This window comes from Pithys albifrons, chromosome 18 (genome assembly GCF_047495875.1).
Source record: "Pithys albifrons albifrons isolate INPA30051 chromosome 18, PitAlb_v1, whole genome shotgun sequence".
Classification (NCBI taxonomy): domain Eukaryota; kingdom Metazoa; phylum Chordata; class Aves; order Passeriformes; family Thamnophilidae; genus Pithys; species Pithys albifrons.
In genome coordinates, this window is record NC_092475.1 from 8,543,987 (window position 1) to 8,556,016 (window position 12,030).

Here is a 12,030-nt window from a genome sequence, read left to right on the forward strand (position 1 = left end):
GCTAAGTCATCTTCCCTTAAAGCACTGTGGAGCAATAACCTTCAGAAACACAGTGGTAAGATGAAGCCAGAGTGAAGTAACATCTCAAACAGCTTCCTCTGTTTCTGCAGTGCCTCTCTAACTGTGTTTAAACAGTTTTGAAAACACTTAACCCTGAGCTGTGCACCCACACTGATCCCTTAACTCCTCCTTGCTCCTGGGATCTAATCACATTGATGGGCCCAAGCACCAGAGCCCAGCTACACACACACCAAACTATCTTTGAGCAGCATCTGCATCCCAGTTGGAACACGTCTTTGAAGAGGCAGCTTTTTGCAGTTTCATACTTCAACTACCAACTAAACTCCTTATCAGTGTGATTCTATCAACAGGAAGCTGGTAAGAAAAAAAGAAGAACCCAGCCCATAGCCCATGATGTTATCTAATCTCTGTCCAATCTGCTCTCTGCTTGGGGACACATGCAACAGGCTGCAGCAACTCTGTGTCAGAAGGTCAGAGAATACAGACAGGGGACAGCAGTGCAAATAACCAGTTGAGACTCAAAGAATCCAAAGCTGAAGCAGATTTTTAAAGCTGCTTAGTAATCAAAATATCTCACTGTGCAAACCAGCCTTTTTCATGTGGTCACAGCACCTCTGTGCTCACTAGAGTGTGTGTCACCGTCACGGATGTGACAAAAGTCGCAGGAAGAAACACAGGGCATGGGTTGTGGTGGTTTTGGCAGTGCAGGATTTGATGATCTTAAAGGTCTTTTTCAACCTAAGCAATTCTATGATTCTATGGAAAGAGGGTTTGGTATTAACCATGTACCTGTACTTTGCAGATATGGAACAAAGTTGTTTCACTTAAGGTAAAAGAGACTTTTGGAGTGCAAAAGTCAGTTCCTGAAGTGTTCAGACATCACAGTTGTATAGGGATATCAGACTTAGCTAAAAGCTCCTACAAAAAGAAAAAAAATATATAAAATTATGTATAGATTTGCAGTTGCTACAAATGGATAATTATTAGTGTTTGTAATGAGAGTGGAGATTGGTCCACTCTGAGCACCTGGAAGATGCTATAGGACTGCTTTATGTTATTATTCTATATATCAGAAAATATTCAGACTCCCTCTGGTGCTTCTTGTCAGTTGAGTTGTGTCACAGAGGCTGAATGTCAGCTACAATGGCTGATGCAGCCCTGGCTAAAAGGAGAACTTGGGCAGCAGGTCATGTCCCTCTCCTGCCCTCCAGAAAGGGGTGCAGTAAAAATAACAGAACATATGCCAAGGCACCTCTGACCAGCTGGAACAGGTGGCACAGCAATCTTGTCTTCCCTTCCCACTGACCCCAGGGTTGCCTAAAACCTCTGCAATCCAATTATTGGGTTTAATCTGTTGGTGTTATTGCACTAAGCACATTATTGAAGGACTGTACAGGTATGGTGAGCTGGGATTTGTGTGAGGCTTGAGAATTAAACTGATTAATGGACGTGGACATGGAGGCATGTCAACAATCCTCTTATGGGGAGGGCAAGGAGCAATCAAAGTGGGAAGATTAAGAGAGACAATTTAGAGTCAAACAGTTTCTTAGCACTTTCTTTCATAGATCATGGAATTAACCAATTCCTGGTTCTGAGACCCTTTTTGTGGAACTGGAAGGATACATCTTGGTAACAAAAGAGGCTGAGACCAAATGTACACAATCCTGCTGCACTGGAGATGTGAATACAGGAAGTGACCATAGGTCTTCAGTGTGTAAAGACCTCAAAAGTTTTTATTCAGAAAAAGTAATAATTGGAAAAATTTCTTAACTGGTCTAGGAATTTAGCAGAGTTCATTAGAAGAAGCTGCTGTTGCCAGTGCAGCAATCACACACTCGGAAGAACTTTAACCCACCTGTTCTCCTCTCCCTGGAAAGGTTGTTTTGTTTTTTTGTTTATTTTTCTGGCTAAGTCACTTCTTAGTATTCTATTTCTAAGCAATTGGCTATTTCAGTAAACTATGTCTTTGAAATCTGTTTAGAAGGAGAGATCTCACCCATTAAAGTTGGCCCTGGTGCAGATATCAGAAGGTGCTCTATGTCACTGAGGTGCTGACACTGTCCTCTGCCAGTGTCAGTCCCAGCATGAAACCCAGTGGGAATCACTTTGCACTGGGTCGGTCTGCTATTCCTCATGGGGAATTGTGTGCATAGGGAACTGATGCTTTTAGTTTTAGATGGAGTCTGTGAGCTGAACTCATCTGCTGGTGGCCTTGAAGCAGTCCTCCTATTACTGGGATAGCAGACCATCGAGGAATCTTGGGTATAGCAGGTAGAAGCCAAAATACTGAAAACTCGGCTGTGTTAGATCATGTTGCTGAGTTAGAGAATAAAAATTAAATATGTGTATCATAGAAGACGCAGCAAATAAGGTGATTCAGCCTGCAAAAGCACTGCTGCTCCATAGGCGGTGACTGGAGCTGACACAGGGGATTTGGGTGTTCTTGCCTCCTTGAGCAGTGGTATCTGAATCAACCTGAACAAGTCACGCTGACCTGTGTTGGCCTCCTTATTTCTGACTGCAAAGGCAGACAATGCACCTTTGAGGACTTCTATAGCTCTGCAGGAGCAAGAGGATAGGCATCCTAGGGGGTGTGATGTATAGAATCCCAGGATGCATATTAGGGCAATGTTTATTGACTGACAAGGCTTTTAACTATAAATGTATGTGTCTCTAGAATTTTGGCCTTTTGTTTTGCCTTATTCTTTGTTTTGACTGCATAATTATTTTCCTATTTCTCTCCCTCTTGTTTTTTAAATCAAAACCTCCACATTTAGTTTGCAGAAATGCCCTGAGTCTGTGTTGGACAGACTTTGCTTTTGCAATCACTGAAACCTGTGAAAATTGTCTTGTTGTGTATTGCTATGTTTGACAGCCGGTGTTCAACCTGTGTTACTGGTGTCACCTCCCGGGCCTGGCTGGCTGGGTACTCACTTCCCTTCAAGTGGTTAAGCCAGTGGTTGGTTTGTACCTCTAATTTAGCTATGGGAAGCAGTTCTTCCTAGCAATGTGGTACTAGAAAAATCCTTGGAACTATTTAATGCTTTTTTTCCCCACTCAGTATTATGAAACATTCATGCTAAATTACTGAATGCTGGCAAATGCTGTGCTCTGACCATGTGTGCAACAGGGGCGATAATACACTTTTCATTGCATGTAGGGGTCTGTAACAAGAGCCTCTAAGAGCACTGTCTGCTCTGGGTGGCACCTTGCTCTGTCATTTCTGCTTGTTTAAGCCATGGCTTCTGGTGAAGAAACACATAGAAGTCATGAACAGGGAGGAAATGGATTAAAAAGGGGATTATTTGTATCTCTTCACAGCTAAAGTAAGGATAACTCCCATTACACTCATGCCTTTGTCAATGCAACTTAGCATGGCAAGTTAATTTAGGGCAGCTCTGTGCAAAGCACCTGCTCTAATTCAGGATGTTTATGGGTTTGGATTGAGGTCTTTATGTAGAGAAAGTTGTATGGGTGTAAAAATACAAAGTTAAATGATTATATTGAAATAGCTCTCACATCCTTCCTTGTTCTTCCTTCTTGCCCCTTAAAGCTTGAACAGGCAGTCAGAGCAGCACCCTTTGTTTCCCAGAAACTGCTGCTCTTGGGAATTGGCCGAGTTGATGCTGGTCCTGGGAAGCTCCCCCATTTCCCAGAGCATCTGCTGAGACTCAGGGGCAGCTGAGGGGTGAGAGCTGGACAATATTGGGTGCTAAACTGTCACATTGCAGCTTAAAGCAGTTCTTCCTGAAGTTAGAGCTGACTGAGGGAGGTCCTTCTCCAGGAACTTTCTGGGCTTTACCCAGAGTCCATGTCACAGGTAACCTGGAAACAGAGACCAGTTTAGAACGAGCCTCCTAGGCAGAGATGTCCTGGGGAGGGTCGAGCCTCAGCAAAAAGCAGTGACTGTATAAACAAATCATCCTGTCCCCTGCATTTGAGAGAGTGTTTGTGAAAGGAATGTGCCAGAACCCACAAGAGGTGAAGGGACATGTAGAGCCGCCTCCACCCACCCTATTCCTCACACACAGTCACTGCGAAAACAAACAAACAAGACAGGACTGGCTTGGCAAAGATGGTTTTAGAGACTGACTCAGGCTCAGCATCCCGGCTGTAAACAGAAGGGAATCTGCATTATTTGGGAAACGGAGGGGATTGATCCGAGGATCTGTGTGCAAACACAGGGTGAGGAGGAGGGAGGGGCACGGCACGGCAGGTCTGTGTTGGCACCAGCAGTGCCCAGTGCGGGGGGGACGCTGTGCCCGAGCCCGTGTTTGTGTGTGTGCCTGAGCGTGACTGCCACACATGGGACCCGCCCTGAGCAGGGACCGCCACCGCCGTGTCACCTCCGCCAGCGACACCTCCCTCTGCTCGCGGATCTGCTCTGCCATTGGCTCTGCCCTGCGCTCCTGGGGCTGCCTTGAGCCAGCCCTGCGTGTGTGCGCGTGGCCGTGTCCGCACATACGTATGCCTTCGGTGTGCTGCGAACCTCAGCCTGCACGGAGGGCTCTGCACGGGGTGCACAGATACCTGCGTGCAGGTGTGTGGGAGTAAACACCTGTGTGCAGGTGTGTGGGAGTAACGTGTGTGCAGGTGTGTGTGCACAGACCCCTGTGTGCATGTGTTTCATACTGTCTGGGCAAATACAGGTGGCTCTGCCCTGTAGGTGTGGCTCTGCAGGTGTTGGGTGCAGGTGTGTTACACCTGTGGGTGTGCAGGAGGCTGGTTTTGTGCAGAGGGGATGCCTGCACGTGTCCAGGTGCTTGCCCATCTGTGCACGGCAGTTTTCTCTAACAGGGAATGCTGTTCTGTTTTCTGCAGACCAGTGACAAAATAATAATGCCAAGTGAAAAGCTTCTGCAAATCTGAGCTACTCATTGGAGCAGGATAAGTCCAGTTCTCTAATGCAACAGGGAGTTTTTGCCTTACCTGCGTTGTTGAAACCTTACCTGCATTAATATCAAACTCTGCAAAAGTGGAAGGTGTCACTTTTGTTTCCACTCACACTGGGATTTGTTAACCTGCTCTAAATGCAACATGTCATTTGGAGACAGTTATACCTCAGATGTTAAGATAAGGCTGTATCTTTTCTGCATCACTTATGATCAGTTTATTAAATTATATCAGTTTGAACACAGAGGTCCTGCAGCAGCCCAAGAACTAAAGGCAGCTGGGAGCTCCCCAGCATTCGGAGAGTGGACAGTTTTCCTGAATGCCTCTTCATGTCATCTGGGACAAACAGGACACCTGTATGGAAAGATCCAGGGTCTCTTACAGCGAAGTTATGATTTTAACCAGGCCTGTAATTCACCTGGCCCTGTTAGTGACAGAACTGATTGCCTAACTGGGATGCTTACATTTATTTTCCCCTCTTCTTGTTGACATTCCCCTTTTAGGTATCTATTGTTTTAGTGTCTCTAAGGATCTTGCATTTCAACATTAATTTTCAAAGAAAAACACCTCTCTGTGTGTAGCAAATCTCCTCTTCCCATCAGACAACACTCTGTGTGTGTGTGTAGGTGTTTGTGCCCCTGTGAAACACCCCTCTGGTTGTTACCTGTCCTGGCTGTGCTGCAGGACCCAGGTGTCCCATCCCTGCTGGGCTGTGCTCAGCAGGGTCACTGTCTGCTCTGGGCTGGTGGCACTGCCTTGCTCTTGTACCCCCAGTCTCTCCTGCTCACAGAGACAGTGCCATTGTGGTACTTTGAGTCCTGACAGTGTTTGTTTGAGCAGTGGCATCATCTGGAGTCAGTGCAGGTGGCAGAGAAAGCAATCATTGAGCTTCATTTGATCTGCTGGGTCTGTATGTCCTTTATTTTCTGCAAGTGTACAGAGTCACTCTGTATCTCAGGAGATTGAAGTGGTTTGGGTTGTTTTGTGCACTAGCTGTGATTTCTCTGGTAGAAGAGTTTCTTCCTTGGTTTCCCCAACTATGAAATGAAATGAATCCTCAGTAATAAGCTAATTGCCAAGGACTGGGCAGTAACTGTGATCAGTGTTTAATTGACTTTACATTCCAGACAATGTGTAACAGATTAGCTTCAGTCTAAGGAATCCATCTTTCTACAGGCAAATTAAAGAACTGTGCAAACAGATCCTAATGACCCAGCAGTGATGTGGAGTGTCTCTTGTGTCATTTAAGTGCACAGTATTGTGGTTCACTTGTGACTATAATTAAAGCAAGTCAAAATAATGTTTAATGAATTAAATTATTTTACCTGACTATTTATTCAAACAGTGCCCAATTCTTGAAGCCGGGGAGGGGAGGGGGAGGCGGGGGGGGGGGGGGGGGGGGGGCGGTGTGCGTGTGAAGAAAAAAGAGAGAGAGAAAGTTAAAAGCACGAGCATGTGTAGAAAATACTTATTGCACAATTTTGCATGCACAATTACCCCGATGGCAAATGCAATTACACACTGCAGATCTCCAGCTGCATGAACACATTGGCAAGTGCTCAGCTGTGGGTTGTTATGTAGTCTGGTGAATTTATATGGCATGAGAGGACTTCAGGAATGAAGTCTCAGTCTGTGGACCTCTATCCTTGTTTCCCTCACAAGTGAGGACTGCGTTCCATCTGCATTGCCTGTTCAGACACTGACCCTTTCCCTGGAAAGCAGGGGTGAGTTTTGAGCTCTCTGGGTTGCTGCTGTGGATCACACAGCATCTCTCTCTGATCGCCTCTGATATGACTCCCTCCTCAGAAGTGTCCTGGCTCTGTTCTGACCTTTGCTAAATGCTCTGGCAGTGTCACTGGAGCTGTTTGCATGGTTTCTGCAGCTAGCAGTGTTCCTTAGGGTCCTCGTGTTCTTCACTGCTCTTTTGCTCTGGCCCAGTGAGGCCATGGTTTTACTCTGACCAGAAGAGCTCTGTGGCTCTTGCCCCACTGGCAGGGGCAGCTCAGCACTGCCAGTCCACATTTCAAAGCAGGCCAGATCCACATCTCCAGTGCTGGACACTTGCAATTAGAGCCTGCACTTTCAAAGCAGTCCCACTTCATTCTCAGACTTGTGTAATTACCACTGAGTGCCAAAACAGCTGCTGCCTTGCAGCTCCTTCTGGGATGCTAATAGCTGGACTTTGCCATGCGCTTGGCAGCTTTTTGGAAGGCTGAATGAGGTCCTTAAAATATTTGAATTCATGCTACTTTCATTCCAGAAGGTAAAACATACTGTGTGGCAGCATGAGTGTCCACAAAGGTATTGATTAAGCCTGTCTGGCACAAACTGGCAGGAAGCAGGCTGGGTTATGGATGAACCCCCAGCTTTTCTTCCTCCCACAGGTCAAACTGAAGATCTGTAGCAAATCAGTAACCTGGGAGGGGGTGGGGTGGGGGGGGAATTCCTGTAGAAATTGCTTCCATCCCTTCAGCATATTGAAAGAGATGAGGTGGGGAAACATCATTATTATTATTATTAATTACTCGTCTGTGCTGAGGTAGAACTCACTGACTCTTGATGCCTGGTTTCAAAGGCAATCCTGTGTAAGTAACAAGTGAGTAAGGAAGCATTTGGAGAGTTGAAAGCTCACGATGGGTTACACTGTGTGTGTTCCTTTGCTGCCCATGTCTGGAAGGAGTTAGACAGGACCAGAAAGATATTTTGCTCCTTAAGAAAGCACTAAATTTATTTTCCTGGCTTACACAATGGATCTGATTCTTCTGAAGGCTTTGCAATCTTAGCTGAGCTACTCCATTTACTTTCATGCAAGAGAAGAGGCTATTGCTGCTGTGAGAAGAGAGCAAGCAGGGGCAGTATGTATTTTGTCTCCATCTCAGCCTTGTTCCTTATGCTCAGCCTTTTGTTAAGCTCCTACTTCTTGAAGATGTTCTATCAGTAAAAGATTGTTTTCAGTATGTGAAAAGAATGTGACTGAGAGGATTCTTTGCACAAGGATATAGTGGAAAGAAAGTCCTCCCATCTGTGAAATGACCTTAAGCACCCTGGACTTCTTAAGGGAAAGAGGAAGGAAATTGCAGAGCTCTAGCCCCCCTCCCATGTTAGACTGGTAAGTTCCCATGTGATGGAAGAGCATCTGGCTGATTACACAACCTTCCCCACCAAAGCCCAATTCCCTGTGCCCTGCTGAGGCCTTTACTGTAGGACTATTGCTGCAGTCTCCCTGTATGGCCCTTACTTGGTCATTCTTCCCCTGCTGGCACTCTCTGCTGTACATCAGAAAAGCAGAAACGTCACAATAAAACTTGCATGGAGTCCCGGGGGGCGGTGGGAACATCCAGCACACACAGGTGTGTGGTGCAGGTGACACGGCCCCTGTCCTGAGGGAAAGGTTTGTCCTTCATCTCTGCACCGTGAGTCACGGAGCAGCTCCCCATCTGACAGAGCAAAACATGGGGACAACATGTGAGAACACAGAAACTGGTTCAAAAGAAGCCAACAGTAGACAATCCCTAATTTAGCTGCAGTTCCCTGTGGCTGGCAAAAAGACTATTTTTAATGTTCTCCCAGCTCAGCATTATAAATCAGCAACTGCTCTGATGTAGTTAAAGCACAAGTAGAAAGATGTTTTTCTCTTGTTGCTGTCCCAGGGAATTCACTCTGAGATCTAAATGTCAGGGTCTGTCTTTTGTTTCTTGCTTGAAATGTGCCCTTATCTCCAGATCTGAATGGGAAGTTTTTTGCCATCCTGACAAGCTTTTCAGAAATTTGAGAATGTTCCTGTGTTCCTGCTGAGCTGAAACTCATCTTCCCATGCTGTCTGCACAGAACCCGGGGCAGACACCCAAGCCAGTGCAAGGAGCAGCCTGGAGATTGTGGCAGCCATGTGGGACAGGGACGTGCTAGGTGCTGACCTTGGTCCTCCCCTGGCAAGGGCTATTCAGGGGCAGCTCTTCCTAACCCAGCTGGGAGCTGGGGAGCCTTTCTTTACAAATACTTCCCTAAAAAATACCTACAAAACAGGAGCTTGATAGAGATCTCTTTCCTCTGCTCAAAATTCCTCTGTTCAAAAATTCTTTCCATTGAAGGTTCCCAAGCAGTTGTAGATGACAAAGCTGCAGACAAAGCAGGCACCAGGGGAAGGTTTTCCTGGCCCATTCTCAGCTGGGATTTGGTTTTACAAGAAGAGCCAGCAGCTACAGTGAGGTCAGCAGTGCTGGTCACTGCCAGGTGGAATAAACCATTTCTCTCATATCTGTTTTCTTTCCTATATAATTCCACTGCTGTTGCTCTTCTGGGCAGGAGTGTGATGAGGTGAAACCCTGACCAAGAGAGCCAGGCTGACAAGAGCCCCTTGTGTGAACACAGTCCAGGTGGGACAAAGTTCCCAGTTCATGCTGGGCATGTGTTACTGGCGTGTAATGGCTTAGCTGTGCTAGTGAGGTAACAGACCCAGTTACCTGATGACTGAATCATGCACAGAGGATTTGTTTACAACATGAACAACAAAGTCTTTGCTTGTCCTTTTAGTCAAAGAAGAGGCATTATGTAAATTGCATAATTTACCACTATTTAACTATATATCAGTTTTCACCTTCAAAGGCTGTCCAAGTGATTTATTTACCATAAATTTAACCTTGGACTAAAGCTGAGATGCTTAGATACCCGAGTGATAGGTACCTTAGAAATGCTAAGGCAGAGATAAAGAGAGCACCATCAGATTGGGGGAAATGAGAAGAACTGTCTGGTCCCTTCACAAATACTGAGGGTACACAATAGGAATCTTTGTGCTTGGGCTGTAGGCGTGTTGTCAAGGTAAATGAGACCTGGCAGAGGGCCCTATTGTCTCCTTTCCCACAACTCATTAAGATTTACTTGTTTTATCATCAATGAGTATAATAACCAGAGCTCTGATTATGCCACAAAGACATCCCAATGATTCATGAGACAGAGATTGCATTAGTCATCAGAAGGGTCTTCTCAAAGGTGTCCTCCTGGTCTGGTAGGAGGTAGGAACAACATTTTGGAGTGGGCTGCTCAGAAGGGAACACTAGGTTGGTATTGTACTCTTGTGTGAAGCTTTTTGTTTTCCCCAGCCCTCACCCCCTTGAGTTTATCCACCAGTGACACCCTTCCCTAAATGTGCAGCATCAACACCCCCACACAGAGGTGAGTTGCAATAGGGCTGGAGGCTACTTTACCTCAGAGGCTTTGCCAGCAAGGATTGCAGCACATAATGAATCAGCTGGATTATGCTTACCTTGAACAGGTCTGCCAAAAACTCTGACCTGATTTCCTCTCCCCCCACTCTCATTTCATTGTGAGGAGCCAAATGGGCTCTGAATGCAATACAGTGCCACTAGCTACGTTGCCAACCCACAAAATTTTGCAATAATACACCTTTGTCTTTCAGTAGCATCTCTTATCAAACAGTTCAGAGTTATTGTTACAGACCTCAGTGCCTCAGTGCAGCAGATAAGTGCTGTTCCCCAAGCTACAAAAGGACCAAATGAGATACTGACAGATGAACAAGATCTCAGAGTAACTCAGTAGTAAAACTAAGACCATGCTGGGCTGTTCTGCCACATGAGCTATTTATGAACATACACCCAGTAATTCCCAGCTGCAGTATGGTACATGAGATCTCAACACTCTCATTCCATGTGCTACTCCATGATTCATTTGTTAAGGAGGCAGTGAAAGATTCGTGATCTACTTCATACAGTGGGGCTTGTTCCTCAACAGATGGGAGTTCAAGGACAGCTGTCCCGGCACTTTCATCTTGAGCTCAGTTCCAGGGAACAATTGCCACTGGCCATGTCAAGGCTTGACATAACCCATTATAGATGTGAATTTAGAATACATGCTTGGACATAGAACCTGTAATATTGGAATACTGCATTTAAACATTGCCCTGTCAGCAGGAGGGGAGTAGACCTGTGAAGCCTTTACTCTGCTAATCTGTGTTTGTGTTCCTGGTGATTATTTTGCTGGAGGTAATGCTTGAAAAACAGAAAATGTACCATGCCTATCTCTCCTAGTTGAATTAATGGATACCTAATTATTGAAGAGTTAATTGCATAAGTCATGTGTTGTAGGGTTTTGTCCTCATTCCTTTTGACATGGAAAACTATGCAGCAGTGTCCTGTTTCATGTTTGTTTGGTTTTAATACACACGCAATCCATAACGACATTCATGGCAAAGGCAGCAGCATCAAAGGGGAGGAGAATGGATCAGGGGGAGAACTGGGAGGGTTCTGAGTTCCCAGGGAGTTCTTTCCACTCTCTTGGGCTCGATCACAAACCCCAGCACTTCAGGGTGTCTGCAGTCCTGCAGTCCCACGTCCCAGATGTGCGAAGCTGTGGCCAGCCCATGGTACTGTGCGTGACACTGCCCGTCAGCAGCCCCTGCCGCAGCCATGGGACAGCACAGGGTGCTGTGGGACAGGACTCAGCCCACCCCACAGATCACCCTGAATTCATTCCTGCTCTTTAAAGTCCAGGCAGTCCTTCACATGCCTGCGGGACTGGGGGCTCACACAGAGGGGGCAGAGCTGGGGCTGCCCTGAGGAGCACACTCAGCTTGTGCCACCAAGTGTCAGTCCCTTCTTGGGCACAGAAGTCATTTTGTGGCACCACTGCAGCATGGAGGAACTGTGGAAGTAACTCCTACACATGGACTTTTGTGAGACAGGTGAAGGACACTTTTTTAATGAAATGAGTATAGGATTTCCTTTGGTGTTTCTTTATTCAGAAGAGATGTTTAATATGATGTACATCTAGCTTACAAATTGAAATAATATATGGTGTGTTAGGGAAAAAAGACTATTTTTGATGAGTAACTGTCTCCCAAACATCTTTAAAATCATGTAAGTGTTCATAACTAAATTGTTTTCTTGAATAAGATAAATTGTTTATTTGCATATATTTGGATTTTTATAAACAAGTTAATTTTTGAGGCCAGTGCTGCATAACTTTGCCAAAGAAAAAACTGACAAAGAGCTTTTTTGTAAGTGATTTTTACATCAATTTTTTCAGCAGAAGTGAAGTAACTCTGAAACAGCTACTTGCAGAATTTTCCTTCCTTGAAGCCAAGCACTGGCCAGTTTCATTGCA

General features: G+C 45.6%; 1 long non-coding RNA gene across 1 annotated transcript in view; it reads left to right on the forward strand.

Annotated features, from left to right (window-relative positions):
• Positions 1-6,510: 6,510 nt before the first annotated feature.
• The window catches only part of LOC139680527 (uncharacterized), a 32,126-nt gene continuing 26,606 nt past the window's right edge, over positions 6,511-12,030 (forward strand). The window contains exon 1 of the long non-coding RNA XR_011699362.1: positions 6,511-6,638. This is a non-coding gene — a long non-coding RNA (uncharacterized lncRNA). The remainder of the gene's footprint in view (positions 6,639-12,030) is intronic.